Here is a 21,719-nt window from a genome sequence, read left to right as displayed (position 1 = left end):
TAGATTAGATTTAATAATAACCCATGGACAAAATACTTGTGAAGCTAAAACATGATTTTTCAAATCACGTTGTTCTAAAATTAGATCAGGTGATGTTGAATATGAACATGATTATGATTATTTTTAAGTATTTTTGTAATGTAATTAGTGGTCTCTAATACATATTTAATCAAATTAGAAAATTAAAAAACAAATCAGGATCGACGTCACATACTAATTGTTCAATTGTTCAATCAAATCAAGAATAACGATGGATAATCGTTGATTAATAAAACATTGTAACGTATTTTTTCTTGTTCTGGGACTTGCCGCGAAAATGAAAGGTTTTTTTGTAATCTTTATAATGAATAAACTTTAAGGTTGTATATTAATTAGTTCTGAAAATAATAAGAACCAAAAATGAGGCACGCTGAATGCAGTTCATAATCAAAGTATGTGCATTCGAACGGATTCCAAAACTCAGCAGGACTTGACTTAAAAGTTCTCAATCAACACGATCATATGCTTTGCTCATATCTGTTTTAATCCAAATAAACCCACGGTAAAAGTAGAGTGGTTCAAAGAATGGATCGATTCTTTCGCAGTCACTATGTTGGCGACTATTTTCCTACCCAAAATGAAGACAGGCTGATTTTACTAATAAGACCAACCAAAAGAGGACTTAAGTTTGATGTTAAAATTTTAGTAACAATCTTGTACAACACATTGCAAAGATCAATCAGACAAAACTCAGATGGCATTGATGGATTTTTTTACCTATGGGACGAGAGTAAGATGCGTATGATTCATTCCAAGATAAGATAGCCATATCTAAAACAATCCTAAATGTAGTTTTTGACATTGGGCCCAACGATTTTCCAAAATATCTTATAGAAATATAGGATACCCAAATGAACCTGGTGCACTAAGATCTCTCGTAGACTTGATAATGGACCGTGTTTATTTTTATGATGGAAATCACCCAAGCTCATGCACTGGCTTGAAGATATGGACGTTGACCTGCCGAAAGAAAAGACTACAAAGATATTGTATTATCTTTAAAAAAATCCATGATTATAGAAAATAACATTATGCTTAATTTTATTACAATCAGAAGTCTGGTTTCCATGAGAAATCTTTAATAACAAGAAAAACAATCTTAGCGCGACGATGAAGCACTGCAAAATGGAAAAGTTTTGTGCTGTGGTCACAATTAGGAACCTACTTAGAATGATTTATTTGCTACCAAGAAAGCTTTCGTCGTTATATTAACGACTCGACATTGTTGGAAACAACTATTTCTTCTTCTATAATGTCTGTTAGGTGAGCTTTTGCACGCATATCACCAAGATTCTTTTTCTCTTCCTCAAGCTCTCTTGAGATAATTCCAAAATTATTTCTACTTCACTTTGTTGAGTTTGTATTGCGGTTGACAAATGGTTTCTTGTAAGGGAAATAGAAACCACGTGGGTAAATCACATGATCCTTGTCTAATATGACAAAGATACCAAATTTAATTGGTCACATGTTAGGAAATATCTCTCGAATTATTTTCAGATATTTTCTGAAAAGGTTGCACCCATATGATCAGTTGTGGCTCGGTGTAGAACGTGCTAGTAACCTGTAGTGAAACAGAGAAGATAGAAAATAGAAAACATAAAGTAGAGAGAAAATAAGAGAAATTCTTATTAACGTGTGTAGAAACAGAAGAAAAAAGTCTTTATTTAGAGGACTAGACACAAGGGCATCCCGATAATAAACGAGATTTACCCTTGATACTCCAAACTAAATTACACGTTTACAACAGTGAATTAATATTTTTGGCAATCTAAAATCATGCCACAACGTTATGGCATGGGTCATTCCCTGGTTATTAACATACAGTGCCTCATCAATGTATTCATCTTCTAAATACAACATAATACTCATCAACTAAAACAATGATCCAGATTTGGCTTACATTTTTGGATTATGAGGATAATTTTTCTCAAGCTCAACCTCAAGATGGTGATTTTTATGAGCCAAATCCAGCTTCAACAATTTATGATCTTTAGTGGGACTCTCAGTAGGATTCGAACCCAGATGGAGTTCTAACCATCTGTCAAAAGATCCTCTTTCATCATTTGAATCACAAAAACCAAGTTTTTTCTTCATTTCTTCCTCTCAAAACCCCCAACTCTCTCACACAAATCTGATCGTTCTACTAGCTTGACTTTAATCAATGGTTAACATTACTAATTAATTAATTATAGTTAACATTCTATAATACAAAACAAAATGAGTTTTTAAGCCTTGGACGGTCGGATAACATTTTCAGAGATAAATGTTACATCCGACCATCCCAATGTCATCTCATCCATAGACATCTGACGGATGTAGGATTTGTAACCCCTCCTCATTATGAACTTGCATTAATTAGATTTTCACTCATGACTAAATGCTAAAAAAAGTTATGAGTGGAAGCCCAATTAAAACCAGAGAATGAATTAATTTAGTGAGGAGATTGGAAATCAGATAATGAATTCAAAACCCATTCAGCTGAATGCATCTCTTTATTATTCAAAAATAAATATATCCCTTTAGAATTTGGACGGTTTGACTAACAGAAAGAAATAAAGACGCGTTAGGCATGAAAATTATGAAAGTTCTTAGTTTTGGGAAACTTGATGATGTTAGGAGAAGAAAAATAACGATCGCACAAATTGTGGGCTGAAATATCGCTCACCATTTTAATTTTGGAATGAAGAGTCTCGTTCAAAAGAAACAGGTGATGAAAAAATCATCAAAAACTCATGCATGGTGAGACGTCCAAATAAATGGGCTCTTGACATGATTATTACTCTCAAAATATATATTGTTTTTGCTTTCTTTCTTTACGAAAACGTATTTTGTTGGGTGCAAAACATGAAGAGTCTTTGAATATAAAATGAGAAAAACTACCATAAATATCCAAGACACATCTCTTTCATCGAAATATTATGAGAACATCTTCCATAAAGATGAATAATTTTGACGATTGATCCCTATCACTTATATCTTCTTATGAGATTTGTTAAAATCCGAGAAAATCATCTTTCTAATCAAAAGATCTCCTTTGTTGTTCTATTTTGAGAATGACATCGAATGCAGGTGATGAGTTCTTAATTGAACAAGCGCTTAATTAACATATATTTGGGGGGAGTATGTTTGTGGAATTTAGAAGAGAAAAGTCCCTTCAATCTCTTTAAGGTGAAAGAAACGAAGTTGTGAAACTTAGTGGAATCATTAACGATATGATAAAATTCTTAGTGTCAATTGTTCTCCGAATGGCTTAATTCACGAGGAACCCAATTCTCATCACCTTTGTAAACTTTGTGCCAAAGAGGGTGAGAAAAAAAATAATAGTTTATTACTAACGATATATGGCTTTCCGAAACATTATCTTGGGGGGGGGGGGGATGTTAATTAATATGTGTGCTCATCGTCCTATCTAGCAAAAATTGACATGTAAATGCTAAGGGGAAGTACATATCAAAGTAAGAAGTATTATCATTATATGTTTGAAAAAGTACATTTTGCTTAAAAGTGACAAACGATACTACTCATTGGGATAACAACTATACGTGAAATGAAAGTCATCCATATATATTCTGAAGGGTAAGAATATTAAATTTGTTATCTATCATTGTTGAATCATCAATTAATTGTGCTCAACGAACACATGAAAATCGAAGAAGAATAAAATTGAACTTTCAAGAAATCAAGAAAGCATCATGGCGTTTGTACTGAAAGTCAAACTTGTAAAAGTCCATATGTATTTCAAAAGTTTTATCACTAAAATTGATAGAAGGGATATATTGTTAGACAGAATGCTCGGTTGAACCTCCACACATTGATATGGAAAGTATGTTGTCAAATTTAGATGCCAAAACTATTTATTGATTTATAACCTACTAAAGTTAACTTCGTTTTAGATTAGATTAGGTAGTAAACTCTTAGTTTCATCCAAGTTACTCATGAAGATTAAAGATTACATGAAAAACTTCATCGAAAGTTAGTTAAAAAGATTGATTTTTCTTTCAGACTGTTTTCCCTTTTATGTATGCATTATAGAAAAATCAAAGACTTTAGTAAATAATCTACCTGCATAGATGGTTCTTGTCATAGACTAGATGTTCGACTAAAGTTTAGTGAAGTTCTGTTGTCAAGTTCATGTTTTTCGCTTTTTCAATACTAACATCGAGTAAATATTCTATCATGAGTTTCGAAAGTATAGGTTCACAAATCTATTTAAGAAAGTTATTTTAAATTTGAAATTATACATGTTAGATTGCGGACCAGCGTTTCAAGTTCGCAAACCTTGAAGAGAAAGGAATTTTCTGCATGAATTGCTCAACTACCACGATTGTAGCAATGTCACAACCTCTGGGAATAACCAGTGTTTTAGTGGTGATACATGAAGCATGCTTATGGTGGTTAGAACAACGACATACAACAGAGGAAAATCATGACTCACAAAACCTAATCAATTTCATCACCAGAAGGATCAAGACGTAATGGTGTTTGTGGCATATGATCAAAATGAAATACCTAGTACAATCCATTCAACATCATACAATGCACTACGAGTCCAACTAGGTGGCAGATACACTAGCAAATCGGATACTAGACAGAAGTCATCGAGGATTATTCGAAATCACCTTTATGGAATATATATATATATAAAACGAGCCTTTTAAGACAAGAAGTGATTGATGACCCCATGGGTGCGAGCGTAACGTGCTCTTGCATTATTTCTTTTTAGTTTAAATTAATATGGTTTAGAAAATAGTGGGACTTTGTTAAAATATGATCTTCTACGAATGGTATTCATCATATCTTAAATGGACTTACTGGGAAGGAGGATATTCAAATTAGTTTGCTCAATATAGTGAATTCTAATGTTCTTATATAAAAGTGAAAAAAAATAAAATTGGAAAGTACTTCGCTCTAGTTACAAAACAAACGACTTTCAATAACAGCTAAAAGTATGACTATCAACAAGAATAATTGTAGATACTATACCACAACACTACTTACATGATAAAATAAAAATACAAAAATACAATAATAAAATTTTTGGGCCTCAACAAATGAGGCTCTAGGCAACAGCCTAGCTGGCCTAGTCCATAAGAGGGCTCTGACTCTACTGATGGAAGTCATTGAGAGCATAGGAAGTATTGTTGATTCAGTTCATGAACTTTCTCTCCTAGCGAAGTTTTAAAGTTCAGAGGTGTCAAAAGGCCCAAAACCACAAATGGAGTGGGTTTGTAGTGATGATCAGGCATCCCATGTTGTTAGGGCAGCTCCTATATATGGAAGATAAAAACATCCGTAACTTTGTGATTGTCCATTAGATGCGGATGAAAAAATGCTACTATGGAAGATTTTTCTATCCACAAATCATGTAAGTCCAGATAGTACTCCTCACATTTTAGGGGGTCATTATGGATACTCCATGTCATTGAATGATCAGATACAATATTTTTTTTTGTTTTTTAGTTCATCTGGTCTTTGGATCCGATGTGTTTTTGTTTTATTATTTTTCTAATTTTTGTCGGGTCCCACATGTAAGGAATTTGATTTTAATATCAGCATTAAATTTAACGTGGGGTCTATCAATTAATTTGTGGAGGTTTTTGTAGAAACCCATAGTAGAAAAAGTCTCCACAAATATCTGACTATCCACATATATAGGGATTATCTGAAAGATATGGATGTTGCTCGGCCCATATTTTCTGAGGGCACCCAAAATTTTTTTTTTTTTTTTTGGTACTTTCTTAGCCAAGAGGATTTCCTTAGTTTTGTATACTATATATAAAAATCTATTACAGGGGCGCCAAGTTTTAGTTTTGAGGGCTCACAAAGTGACAAAACGGGTCATTTAATAGTAACCTCTAAAACCTATTATCATACTAGTTTTTCCCTTAGTTTTATATACTATATATATAGAAACTTATTACAGGGGCTCCAAGTTTTTAGCTTTGAAGGCTCACAAAGTGACAAAACGGGGTCATTTAATAGTAACATCTAAAACATCTTATCCTACTAGTTTTATTGATGCTAAAATACCCTCAATTAATTAGTATTATGAAGAAGATGAAATCATAATTTTGTTGCTTGTCCCTTTGAGGATGATCTACGATCAGTGCTTGATTCCTTTAAGGTGTGAAGGAGGATACGCAGGCAGCCGCAATAAGTTGCAACATTGATAATCCAACATTTTATCGCGAATATCATCTAATTGCGAGGTGATTGCGGCATATTGGCATCTCATATCATCTGGCTCGGTAATCCAATGCAAGAGAGATTGTTGTCATACCTCACGAGATAAGTTGCAGTCCATTCCTTGGATGCTCATACTTCCTATCAATTCGTTCGACGTAGGCATGCACTAACGACGCATTGGCATGGTTAGGTAAGTAATCTATACCGGTAGTTAGTGGAGCTTGCATAATCCATTGGCATATCATGTACGAGCAAGGAATGTACAACACGAGCCTGGATGATGTACCCATGGCACGAGCAAGATCAATGTATGCATTCAACAATGCCTAAGCTAAGTAAGGAAGGTGGCAATATGGTTGCAATGGCCTATGTGCAAGTCCAAGGCATGTTGTATGACTGGACAAAACTCGAAAGCTAATCATGCATACAAGAAGGCGTCGGTATTAACCTTTATGGATTTATACCCTACACAAAACAAGGATAAGTTGGAACTGTGTGAAAGCTAAATTCAAGGGGCAATGCTTGATAAACATGCTTGACGTGCAATTTTCTGGCGCTAAGTGAAGTTTTAGTCATTGCGGTAGATGATTGAGAAGTCTTGGCCCGACGATCGTACACCGGCTCTATCTGCCTTGATAAATAATTTGGCCATTGCTTTTTTTTATCAGTAAGAAGATGATGCTGGCGAGTTTCGCACCCATATCACCGGTATCATCACCCAGTGACTTTACCACTGTACTACAGTGACACAGGCATTTGGCGACTGCCCAAAACCTGGTTTGCCCATCCAGGTTTTTTTCGATTCCTATTGGATTGCCCTTACTTCCTTCGAAGACCTAAACGTCATGCATAGTACTAGTATTGGCATTAGGCCCTATTGTGGGATGCGGGGCGTGAGACTGTTATAGCATTGCTCGGTCGAACTCGCACGTGTTTCTATCTCAAGCATGTTTGTCAATATTAGTGATCAAAACTATATGTCTTGATTTCTAGTATACTTATGACTAAGTCTCGGTTTAGGATAGTTAGGAATAGTTGAGCTCCAGACTCCATGGCGATTATCTTGCAAAGACGAAGAACTACTCAAGGAACCAGTGGAACTTCATCCGACCATAAGGTATGCGGAGACTTGAACTCATATTGTCAATCAAAAGTCTATCTACTCTATCTCCTACTCTTGAGACAAAAGTCGTATAAGTATGATAGTTTTCATACATACACATTTGCTATTTCGAGCCGAGTTTACTCGCCTATCTTTTTCTCGAAATACGTGTTGGTGAGCTTTTGCTTTAACCATCTTCATCTTTACCCGTGACGAAAGTCATGATGACTTTTTAATCTTGAAAATAGTTGTGATGACGATAGTCGATTCTTTATGTCTAACGACTGATATAACATTATAGAAGAATATTTCAACGATTGAAATGTAGAGTTGATAATATGTAGCCACCTATGGATGTAAGCATATAATGTGTCCGCACATTATTGTATAAATCCATGTGCCGGAAACCAAGTGCGTGCATATGTGTGCATGCGGTATTGGTGAAGGAGACAGGTTGGGTACGCATACTGGCGGAAATTCACGTCCGTGAAATTCTGCTGAGTTTGAAGTTTATGAACTCAAAAAACCAGTCACCTTAGGTACGCGTACTCGTACGCGTACTGGCGGAACTTTTTCACCCGAAAAAGTCTGTTGAGTTTGGAAACTAAAACCAACTCAGAATCCGGTAGCTAAGGTACGCATACCCATACGCGTACCCAAGCTAGTTATTTCTCAAATCGGTAGTTCATGGACTTAAAAAAATAAATTATAAGGAACACAATCTTTGCAAACAGTGGGTATATTGTTCATGAATTGATTCAAATGAATCAAACCGATTTTGTTTCAATTGTGTCTATTTATAAAGACCTAAGCGATTGAACAACTCTTGAACTAGTTCTTATGAGTCATTTGAACTAGTTATGAGAAAGATGAATACAGTTAATATGAAAGCACTCATATGGTTAACCATTGGTCAACCATTTATGAACCAACCAATGTACACGTTTAGGTACGGTTACTCAAATCTAAATAAATACATTTCATTTGTGTGTGATAAGCTAAGTTTCGATCTAACGGTTGAAAGATATTAGCTTGGATAAATCAGGTTTTTCATCTAACAGTGATTATTGAATGCTTTGTTACCAAGGTAACTTAGATTGCAAACTCTGATTTGAAAACTATATAAGGAGACGTTTAGCAACTGTGCAAAACTAATCCCCACGCCTCTTGTGTGATACTAGTTGGTTTGCTAGAGTCGATTCTCCTTTAATCGTAGGTTTCTTCTCGAGACCCTGTCTATTATCGACTGAAAGACTTCATTGGGATTGTGAAGCCAGACGAAACTACTTCTCTTGTAGTTGAGCGATCTGATCTTGCCATTTTCTATCTTACGAGTTCAATTTAATAATTGACTTGAGATTATATCTTCGATAGGGCAAGATAAAAAGAAATCACAAACATCTTCGTCTCATCGTTTGTGATTCCACAATATCTAGTTTCGCTACCACATGATTTAGATTATTATGAGGTGATTGATAATACTAGGCAATTCTTCGGGAATATAAGTCCGGTTTATCAATTGGTTCTTGTTCGCCTTGATTTTTATCAAAAGAAAGAACAAAACTTTTAGGTTTATCTGTGGGAGACAGATTTATCTATCCTTGTAGACTTTTCTGTGTGATACAGATTTGTTTATTAAAGTCTCCGACTTTGGGTCGTAGCAACTCTTGGTTGTGGGTGAGATCAACTAAGGGAATCAAGTGCGTAGTATCCTGCTGGGATTAGAGACGTAGGAGCATAACTGTACCTTGGATCAGTGTGAGATTGATTGGGGTTCAACTACAGTCCAGACCGAAGTTAGTTTGTAGTAGGCTAGTGTCTGTAGCGGCTTAATACAATGTGGTGTTCAATTTGGACTAGGTCCCGGGGGTTTTCTGCATTTGCGGTTTCCTCGTTAACAAAATTTCTGGTGTATGTGTTATTTCTATTCCGCATTGTATTTTGTTATATAATTGAAATATCACAGGTTGCGCATTGTATCGATCAATAGTGAAATCCAGCCTTTGGTTGTTGATTGGATATTAATTGATCCTTGGATATTGGTCTTTGGTACCATCCAAGTTTATCTCTCTTGTATTTAATCGGGACTCGCAGATTGCTTGAGTAAGATTTAAATCAAGAGATAGAGATATTAACTCCTTGATATACTTTTTATTAAGATTGAGTCTGACTATCTAGTTGATTAGTCCATACAGATTGCTAATCGAAATATTGGGTGAGGTTGTTAGACCCCCATATTTTCAGAGACAGGGCGTGAGACAAATATGAAAATAATCTGACGAAGAATCCTGGCGAGATTGGGGTATACCCAAATTTAAATGGACATGTGCCCTTATTAAGGGGAGGTCAAAACATGATGAAGTTACTTTAGTACCCCTGCACTAATTAACCTAAAACTAAACCCTAAACTAAAAAACGTTTAATCTTCTTCTAATCCCTCTCCTCTTCTCCTTCCTTCATCTTATTCCATCAACCAAAAATCAACCAAAAATTTCAATTTTGATATCTACCAAAAATGGTTAGATCCAGTATCAAGAGAGATTCAACAGGTAACATGAGAAGATCCAAATCAGAGGGAAAAGGTAAGGAAAAAGTTGGAACTAGCAAACCCGAAAATCCAATCCCTAAGAATGTTGAAAAAACCCTCCACCGGTGAAAAGAAGACTGTAAGTGATTTCTAAACTCAAACTCATTATTCTGATGTGTTGTATGATTGTTATATTAGGTTAGAAATCGAAAATTATGATTTTCAGGATTTTTGGTCGGCAAGGTCGATAATTTAAAACCATGCCGACTGTTGTTGTTTTGTAAGCGCCGACATGGTATCATGATGAATAACCTGCCGACTTTTCATAGCAGTCATGGAGACTGTTAGACAATAACCAGGGCTGGTAGGGTATATTAACAAACCCTGCCGACATACATCTAGTCGACATTGTCTTAGACTTGTACCATGCCGACTTTAGGTCACAAAAACTTGATTTTCATTAGTTAATTGTCGGCATCTTGCTTAAATAAGACCATGCCGACTTTGTATTAGTCGGTGTGGTATATGATTACAACCCCTCCGACCATTGGTTGGTCGGGAGTGTTTAGATTCTAGACCCTGCCAGCTGTATTACCAGAAGCATGTTTCAATGTTTAGAATTTTCATATCTCTTATCTGTGTATTGTTTAGGTTCCCATAGGCAAAAATAGAATATACCCCTTGTCTTGTTAGCAATGCAGAAGAGTTATTACAATTTATTGACGCTATTTATCCCAATTTAGAAGATCCTAAAGATGAAACTGAAAAGAATTGCCCTGTAAGAAAGTTACTTCTGATGGGTTAGGAAGATCCTGAAGAATTTCTAAGGTTTATGGATAGTCCTAGCAATCCCCTCTACTATGAAGAATGCACATCATCAGAGGAGGAAGAAGAGGAGGTTGATCCAAGGACTTTTTCAGGGCATATGACTTTTCTGGAGTGAACCCCTATTACAATGAGGCCGGTGACTACATAGGTCTAGATAAGTGAAAAGCAAAAGCAGATGCTGCTGAAAAAGCTAGTGATGTGGAGGAAGATAAAAACAACAATAAGGATCCATGAAATTCTTAAATTTTATCGTGCTTCACTTGGTTTAGAAACTTAGATTGTAGTTTGAACTATTACATTATGTTTTGAACTGTTAGTTTTTGGTTTTAGACTTCTTAAACTTATGTTAATTTTCAGTTTCAGTTGCTTTAGAACTTATTAATTTTTGTTCAGTTTTAAAAAATATTAGAGCTGCAGTAAGTCGGCATGGTTTGTAAGCTCGATCCCGCCGACCATCCCATGTTATATGTTATAGTGCTGTCAGGGATAGGTAGTCGGCGTGGTTTGAAATCTCAACCCTGCCGACCTAAATGTTTGTAGTATAAAAATATTACTTTTTAGGTACAAAGTACAAGCCATTGAATGCTCAACGGCTATAAATTTCAAAATCAAGATATTAGGTGTGTTGTTATTATAAAAGCATTCTCAACTTCATCTTCAACCTTGCATAAAGAATGGAAGTTTCAAGTGCAACACAACCAAATATTTGTAGTCTTTGGACACTAAGTGGTCATTTTGCAAACGATTGTCCCTTTGAAGGAAGCAAATGCACTATTGAAGGTTGTAAGGGATTCTTATTTTTCATGAAAGTTGCAATAGGAGATGTATATCATCTGTATGCTTCAAAATGCACTTGTTGTGGGTTTTTCTATAGGATAGATGTGCGCCTAGCTCCGCACGAAGATGAAGTTGCTAAAATCAACCTTCTACCATGCACAGATCCATGTTGCGACGGTAAGATGAAGCTAATTACCTCTCCTAAGAAATTGTGTACCGGAAAAATATATTATCTATGTTCCAAATGTGTTAGGGTTAAGTTTTTAACGTTTGTATGCTTTAATTAAGGTTTGTATGCTCTAATTAAGTTTTTAAGGTTTGTATGCTCTAATTAAGTTTCAAAAGTTTTTTAAGCTTTTAAGAATCCTTGTATTCAATGTTAGTCGGCATCATACTAAATTCAAAGCGTGCCGGATACTTAGCAGTCGGTACGCAAAAGTCTATTAACACTGCCGGCATACGTATAGTCGGCAGGGTTCTCCTAATACATCATGCCGACTACAATGTGTGAGAACATCCAGGAACAACTATTTTTTCTGTTTTGATCGGCATGGTTGTCCTCGTAAACCATGCCGACTTTAAAAAATCTGGAAGCCTAACGAAATCAAGACCTTGCCGACCCTGGTACAATCAGCACTGTAGGAGGGAAACAACCATGCCGACCGTCCCAGGCCTTTTTTCCTGTGTTGTCATGCAGTGCAGCCGACAACCTGATGAAATCAAGACCTTGCCGACCCTCTGGCGGTCAGCTGGGTCGTATGACAAATACAATGCCGACTAAAGGAGTATACATCAAAAAAACCACATCCATTTAATTTATTTGTAGTACTCCAAAGTACATTACACAAAACACGAATGCGATTACAAAAGTACTCCAAAAAGATTCCTTATTCCCTAATCATAATCACTCATCACTCAAATCTATGGGAGAGAGTTCATTCAAATCTATTGAACCTCCTTTAGTCAAATCTATGGGACATTCCCTAGACTCATCTAAAACATTCCAAAGGTCCATGTTGTCCGCATAAAGTTTCACCCATTCCTTGCTCTTGTTGTTTATGAACTTCTCCCAAAAACTAAACCTACAAAGAGGAGCTAATGGACATTCCTTGTTGAGTTGTAGACCAATAAAATGATTTTTATCCACCAAAGCCATAACAATTCTTCTATGCTTGAGTTTCTCCACACAAACCACATGTTTCGGTGCAAATGTTATAAACAGTCCTTTAATAAAAAAATGTACCACGCATGACCACGTATCCGCCAATAGATGGCCACACTCCGGCATTCTCATCCAATGCTCCCATTTGATCATTGCATTTACCTCCGGGCCTTTAACACTAGTAAGCAGTTCTTTAGAAGTCGCTTATTTGTTGAAAAAGTGGGGGCACAACAACCACACCCAATATTTCGCTTAGTAATATGTATGGACAAACTCCAATATACTTTCTAGAGAATCAACTACACAGTCAGACTCAATCTAGATAAAAAGTATATCAAAGAGTTTATATCTCAATCTCTCGATTTGATATATACTCAAGCAAATAGAAATCTGCGAGTCTTTATCAAATACTGGAGAGATAACTTGGATGGTGCCAAAGACCAATATCCAAGTGTCAATCAATTTAAATCAACAACCAAAAGGTCGGATATTCTAATTGATTGAACAATGCACAACCTGTGATATTTCAATTATATAAAAAAATATAATGCGGAAAAGAAATAACACAGACACCAGAATTTTGTTAACGAGGAAACCGCAAATGCAGAAAAACCCCGGGACCTAGTCCACATTGAACAAACACTGTATTAAGCCGCTACAGACACTAGCCTACTCTAACCTAACTTCGGTCTGGACTTTAGTTGAACCCTAATCAATCTCACACTGATCCAAGGTACAGTTATGCTCCTACGTCTCTGATCCCAGCAGGATGCTACGTACTTGATTCCCTTAGCTGATCTCACCCACAACTAAGAGTTGCTACGACCCAAAGTCGAAGACTTTAATAAACAAATCTGTATCACACAGAAAATTCTACGGTGATAGATAAAGCCGTCTCCCAAGAATATACCTATGGTTTTTGTTCAGTCTTTTGATAAATCAAGATGAACATGAACCAATTGATAAATCGGACTTATATTCCCGAAGAACATCCTAGTATTATCAATCACCTCACAATAATCCTAATCGACGCAGCGAAAAAAAATACTGTGGAATCACAAACGATGAGATGAAGTGTTTGTGATTACTTTTCTATCTTGCCTATCGGAGACATAAATCTCGAGCCAATTATTACAATTGTACTCGTAACGATAGAAGATGCAAGATCAAATCACACAACTACAAGAAAAGTAGTATCGGTATGGCTTCACAATCCCAATGAAGTCTTTAAGTCGTTAACCTGGTTTTAGAAGAAGAAACCAAAGGTTAAAGGAGAATCGAATCTAGCTATGCAACTAGTATCACACGTAAGGTGTGGGGATTAGGTTTCCCAGTTGCTAGAGTTCTTCTTTATATAGTCTTTCAAATCAGGGTTTGCAATCAATGTTAGTTTGGTAATAAAGCATTCAATATTCACCGTTAGATGAAAACCTGATTAGATTCAAGCTAATATTTCTCAACCGTTGGATCGAAAACTAGCTTGTTACACACAATTGAAATGTCCAATTTTGGGTTTATGTAACCGTTCCCAAACGTTAACATTTGTTGGTTCAACAATAGTTAACCAAATGGTTAGCCATATGATTACTTTCATATCCACCATATTCTTCTTCACCATAACTAGTTCAAATGACTCAAATGAACTAGTTAGAGAGTTGTTCAATTGCTTAGATCTTATGTAACTACACAAGACACAATCGAAGCAAAAACGGTTTGATTCACTCGAATCGATTCATGAACTTTATAGCCACGGTTTGCAAAAGCATTCCTTAGTTTATATAAACATGAGTTCAAGAACAACCGGGTTTAGATATAACCTTCTCAAGTTCCCGGACTGGGTTCGCGGACTTAAGCTCACAGAAGGAATTCACAAACTCAAGCAGAAATTCTCGGGTCGAGAACTTCCGCCAGTTCGCGGACTGAATTCGCGGACTTGGATCACGCCACATTCCTTTTTTCTTGATCAACAAAGTTCGCAAACTTTGGTTCAAGGAATAAGGACTTATACATATATGTGTTTCCACAACAATGCTTATATCCTACCAATGGTTATGTAATCTAAACTGTCATTTCAATCATTGAAACATTCTCAGAGGACGTTATATATCTGTTATTCACAGACCATTTTTCGTCAGCGCAATTTCCAAAGTGATTGAAACATAACATGACATTCGTCACTAGGTAAAGATGAATTTGGCTAAAGCGAAAGCTTACCAACACATATTTCGAGAAATAGATAGGAGAGTTAAACTCAGCTCGAAATAGCAAATGTGTATAATGAAAGTCTATACATCGGCACGACTTTTGTCTCAAGAGTAGGAGATAGAATAAATAGATTTTTGAGTGACAGATAAGTTCAAGTCTCCACTTTTAGTCGATGAAGATACACCAGTTCCTTGAGTAGTCCTTCGTCTTATATGATGATTGCCATGGAGTCTTGAGCTCAACTACACTTTCTATCCTAGTCCGAGACCTTAGCTATAGTAGACTAGAAATCAATACTTATAGTTTTGATCACTAACATTGACAAACATGCTTGAGATAGCAACGCATGCGAGTTCGACTGAGCAATGCTCTAACAATCTCCCCCTTTGTCAATTTTAGTGACAAAACTATTAATACATATGAAATACAAAAATAAATAAATTAACTTTTGTAGCTCCTATTCCACATGCCTAATCTTCAACATTACTCGAAATCTTCGTCACTTCCAAGTACTCCAATGATCCCAAAGGTTGTAAGTTTAGCCTCATCGTTGTTGAAAATACGTAGCTATAACAACAAGAAAACAATAGTTCTCAATCATTGTTATACAGTGTCATAGTATCATTACACAACGTCAAAGTCCAATTGTATCACAACTTCAACAAAAATACTATGGTGATATGTATCACTCCCCCTTAGTCAATACTCTATCTCACATGGAAATCACTCCCCCTTACATAATGATCCGAAAACCATATGTATTTTTAGTGGGAACTACATATTAATTCTCCCCCTTTTTGTCAATAAAATGGGCAAAGGTACAAGAACGGGATCCTAATGAAATTTCTGAAAGAGACATTTCTTGACCAAAAGAAAGCAAAAGTATATCATCTTATTTAGATGCAATCATAAAGCCGAAGCTAAATGCATTCATCAAGGAGTTTGTAAAGATACAAGATAACCCCTATAATATTCCACAACTGCAGTCCCCACAAAGTTTTGGCAATTAAGCACAAGTTCAAAAGAACTCTCCCCCATATAATGTCATTCCCGAAAGAACAACAAGAGTGACCTTAATTTCGAAAGAAAAAAGGATTTTTTGGACATAACAAATCACATACAAGTATGTATTTGAATCCAAAATATTCAATTAAACTAACCACAAGAGAACCCATGATTAATTTAATCGACAAATGCTCAACATATGTGAACTTATGGAGACTCAAAATATACAATTAGATTAATCACAAGAGAACCCATAATTAATCTAATCGAAATACACAATCAAACTAATCACAAAAGTAATCAATTTAATTGGTCGTGCTCGACATAAGAAAAATTATGGAGCAACAACTAAATAACCAAACAAGATGATCAATTTAGTTGAATATGCTCGACATAAAGTACCTTACAGAACAACAACATAGATAATCATGAAAATAATCAACTTGGTCGTTCAATGCTCAACATAAGACATTTCATGGAGCCTCACATTAATACATAAAATATGGATCAGGGAAGATCAATTATTGCGGAATACACAAGGATTGATTCTATTTTCCATCACTATTTGCATAACGATATTTAATAGACATAATCCTTGCAAACAAAAGATTTTAACCTATCTTCCATCAAAAATTGACAATATAGGCTTAACTTTTGTATTTTTCAAAAGTGCATTCATTCTTTTATCAACATATGAATATCGACATTCGAAAGACTTTACTTTTGACAAGATATGGGACGGTCAAGTTCACGGACGTAAACACACACATCCCATAACAATATTGTAATATATAAAATCATAAAGATTAATACTACAAAAATCATCTTCCAAACAAATTTAGAATTTAAACCAATAAATCTAAAAACATGAAGATGAAAATGTTAGACATAGCTACGTGTAATAACAATAATGGCTATTCAAAACTCTAGTTATTCTTCTAATAGAATACAAATAAAATAGAAGATTTACTAGGTAAATAAAGGAGAAAATCAAAGTTCGTTGAGAACTTCATATCTTTCAATGAATCCATCAAAGAAGGTATCACTGATTTCCTTTATTCTCTTGACCGTGGACACATCATGTTCGTGAGTTAGAACACTAACTTTGCGATCAACAACCCGAGCAAGATGTCTAGCCTTGGTGCAGTCCATGATGAGCTTCTTTTGATTCCGTATCAAAATATTCTGATTAGCAAGGATTCTGGCCTGACCATCCAAGAGTTGGTTTATTTGCAGTTGAAGATTTGCAAACTCGACCTTTGAATCGTTCTGAACACGAATCAAATCCTTGACAGAATCATCAATCCAGGAGTTGTGATCCTTTCTTTCAAGCATCTTCTTTAGAACCAGCTCTTGAATTGACTCACGTCCTTGAGCGTCTTCCTCCATATCAAGATGCACAATCTCTTGAGATTTTGCAGAGTTCTCCATATATATTTTTTTTGGTAGGGATGGAGAGACACAATATAGAGTAATATATATGTGTATGTAAACAAGAGAAGGAAACTCTTGTTTTTTGGAAACCCTAAGAAATCTCAAGAGGAGGATGCAGACGTTTGTGGACTGTTAGCAAAAAAACTCGCACAAAAAACAGAAACTAAAATAATATACAACATACTTGAGGATTTCTCAATAAATTTCCTTGCACCTCTCAAGTAAGAAACAAGGAAAAGAATACCTGAAGTCAGGTGGTAGAGTGGAATTTAACCCCACTATGATCATCGAGAAAGGAGCTGTATATATCATATGACAATTTGATCTTTGTGTTCTTCGCCTTTCTTTGGTTGTCTTTCATCCCAGAAGAGTAAGACATGGTGTGTTTAACATATCCGTCAGAAGGTTTTTTCTGAGGACTAAATCTAGGACCTCTTGCAACTGGTTCAAGAGGATCATAATAGATAGGAATCCATTTTCTAGACTTAGATTTACTAGAACCAGTCTTATAAACACAGGGAATGCTTTTATCGGCAGCACAAGAATTTATACCACTAGAACGCATTTGAACTCTGTGATGATTTCTAGGAAAGAGATCATATTTATAAGACTTATGGTTTTCTGTGGGCATGAAATTCACTGCAGAGTCAACTGACTATATGTTCCATTGACAGTGGAAAGAAGCAAATTATGAAGTTTAGAAATTTGTTTCCTCCTGGCAAAACAATGGATATCATAGTGATTCTTTTTCCCACAGAAAGTCCAGGTTCGTGGAGGAGAAGCAACAAACGACACCTGTTTTAACTTCATATCCATATAAGAAGATTGCAAGTTATGTAAACCTTTCTTGACACAAACTTCTTATGGAGGATCCTTCATGTATTGCAATCCATGAGAATTAGTTTCTACAGAAGAATTACTCCTTAAGACATAGTTTTCCTTTTCCAAGGATCTGCACTGTTTATTGGCTAGAGTAAGGGATGCTTCTAGTTTCTCTTTTTCGACACAAAGCCTGTTAAGCTCTAATGAATACGTCTCGATCAAACGTTTCTCTCTAATTGAGTCTTCCTTAACTATATCCTCAAGAATACTAATCTTTTCACGCTGTAGAGTAGTTTCTTGGAGAAGTTTATCAATATTCTTAGAGAAGGAATCAATGATGCTATAAAGTTCATGTTCTCGATCAAGAGACTTTTCAAATTCATCAATGAGCTGATCATGATCCTGAAAATCAATGATCTCAGTAGAATTTTTTGAAATTCTGGTGAGCTTCATTTCAGCTTTTGCCATAGTGCCCAATGTCTCATCAGAAAGAGATATGTCATCACAAGATGGAACAATCTTCTTACCTCGGAATTGGGAAGAATCATCTAAGGAGTAATCCTTTGAGGTATACCCAAGACATTTGGCATAGTTAAAAGCTTTAGAAGACATCTTGGTATGCATAGAAAAGATTCTGTCCTCAGACTCAGATTGCCACAAACAAAGACTTGTAAGGTCTTGAACGTGTTTGCCTGCTATGATACCAATTGAAAAGATGGGGGTACAACAACCACACCCAATATTTCGCTTAGCAATATGTATGGACAAACTCCAGTATACTTTCTAGAAAATCAACTAGACAGTCAGACTCAATCTAGATAAAAAGTATATCAAAGAGTTTATATCTCAATCTCTCGATTTGATATATACTCAAGCAAATAGAAATCTGCGAGTCTTTATCAAATACTAGAGAGATAACTTGGATGGTACCAAAGACCAATATCCAAGTGTCAATCAATTTAAATCAACGACCAAAAGGTCGGATATTCTAATTGATTGAACAACGCACAACCTGTGATATTTCAATTATATAACAAAATATAATGCAGAAAAGAAATAACACAGACACCAGAATTTTGTTAACAAGGAAACCGCAAATGCAGAAAAACCCTGGGACCTAGTCCAAATTGAACACACACTGTATTAAGCCTCTACAGACACTAGCCTACTCCAAACTAACTTCGGTCTGGACTGTAGTTGAACCCCAATCAATCTCACACTGATCCAAGGTACAGTTATGCTCCTACGTCTCTGATCCCAGTAGGATGCTACGTACTTGATTCCCTTAGCTGATACCACCCACAACTAAGAGTTGATACGACCCAAAGTCGAAGACTTTAATAAACAAATCAGTATCACACAGAAAAGTCTACGGTAATAGATAAATCCGTCTCCCACGAACATACCTACGAGTTTTGCTCAGTTTTTTGATAAATCAAGTTGAATAGTAACCAATTGATAAACCAGACTTATATTCCCGAAGAACAACCTAGTATTATCAATCACCTCATAATAATCCTAATCGACGCAACGAAAAAGATATTGTGGAATCAAAAACGATGACACGAAGTGTTTGTAATTACTTTTCTATCTTGCCTATCAGAGATATAAATATCGAGCCAACTATTACAATCGTACTCGTAACGATAGAAGATGCAAGATCAGATCACACAACTACAAGAAAAGTAGTATCGGTCTGGCTTCACAATCCCAATGAAGTCTTTAAGTCGTTAACCTGGTTTTATAAGAAGAAACCAAAGGTTAAAGGAGAATCAACTCTAGCTATGCAACTAGTATCACACGTAAGGTGTGGGGATTAGGTTTCCCAGTTGCTAGAGTTCTCCTTTATATAGTATTTCAAATCAGGATTTGAAATCAATGTTAGCTTGGTAACAAAGCATTCAATATTCACCGTTAGATGAAAACCTGATTAGATTCAAGCTAATATTTCTCAATCGTTGGATCGAAAACTTAGCTTGTTACACACAATGAAATGTCCAATTTTGGGTTTACGAACCGTTCCCAAACATTAACATTTGTTGGTTCAACAATAGTTAACCAAATGGTTAGCCATATGATCACTTTCATATCCACCATATTGTTTTTCACCATAACTAGTTCAAATGACTCAAATGAACTAGTTAGAGAGTTGTTCAATTGCTTAGATCTTATGTAACTACACAAGACACAATCGAAGCAAAAACGGTTAGATTCACTCGAATCGGTTCGTGAAATTTATAGCCACGATTTTCAAAAGCATTCCTTAGTTTATATAAACATGAGTTCAAGAACAACCGATTTTAGATATAACCTGCTCAAGTTCGCGGATTGGCTTCACGGACTTAAGCTCACGGAAGGAGTTCACAAACTCCAGCAGAAATTCTCGGGTCGAGAACTTCCGCCAGTTCGCGGACTGAGTTCGCTGACTTGGATCACGCCACATTCCGTTTCTCTTGATCGACAAAGTTCGCAAACTTTGGTTCAAGGAATAAGGACTTATACATATATGTGTTTCCACAACAATGCTTATATCCTACCAATGGTTATGTAATCTAAACTCTCATTTCAATCATTGAAACATTCTTAGAGGACGTTATATAGCCGTTATTCACAGACCATTTTTCGTCAGAGCAATTTCCAAAGTGATTGAAACATAACATGACATTCGTCACTAGGTAAAGATGAATTTGGCTAAAGCGAAAGCTTACCAACACATATTTCGAGAAATAGATAGACGAGTTACACTCGGCTCGAAATAGCAGATGTGTATAATGAAAGTCTATATATCAAAACGACTTTTGTCTCAAGAATAGGATATAGAGTAGATAGACTTTTGAGTGACAGATAAGTTCAAGTCTCCACATACCTTTTAGTCGATGAAGATCCACCAGTTCCTTGAGTAGTCCTTCGTCTTGTATGATGATTGCTATGGAGTCTTGAACTCAAATACACTTTCTATCATAGTCCGAGACCTTTAGCTATATAGGCTAGAAATCAAGACTTGTAGTTTTGATCACTAACATTGACAAACATGCTTGAGATAGCAACACATGCGAGTTCGACCGAGCAATGCTCTAACATTTTTCCTCCATCGAACCTTCTAGCATCATTGAGATATGAAACTCCTTGTCTTTTTATAGTCGGGCGTCCATCTTCTTTCTTATGTATTGGAATTGGGTGAGATTCTCCTCAACCGCTCCACTTAGGTGTCTCAATTGTTGCGAGACAACGTGAAACCCATAATTTCCATCCTTTGGGACGTCGTCGGTACCAATAATAAACTCTTGAATAATTTGAGGGAGTTGTACGCGATACTCTTGCAATACCGGTTGTACTACCTTCCTTGGACGACCTCTTTTCTTCGCAACATCCCCTTGGCTTGCTTGACTCTCAAGAGGTAGAGTGCCATTTGGATTCAAGTTTGAGACCGTTGGTGTAGTTGAATACTTCCTTGGCCGACCCCTTTTCTTTCCAACAAATTACACACTTGCTTGACTCTCAAGAAGTGGAGTGCTATTTGGATTCAAGTTTGAAACCGTTGGTGTAGTTGTTTCTTTCCTCGGACGACCTCTTTTCTTTTTAGCCGGCTCCTCCTTGTATTGCGTCTTGATATAAACATGTCCGGATGGATC

The sequence above is a fragment of the Papaver somniferum genome, chromosome 5 (assembly GCF_003573695.1).
Source record: "Papaver somniferum cultivar HN1 chromosome 5, ASM357369v1, whole genome shotgun sequence".
NCBI classification, from domain to species: Eukaryota; Viridiplantae; Streptophyta; class Magnoliopsida; order Ranunculales; family Papaveraceae; genus Papaver; species Papaver somniferum.
This window is presented reverse-complemented; position numbering follows the sequence as displayed.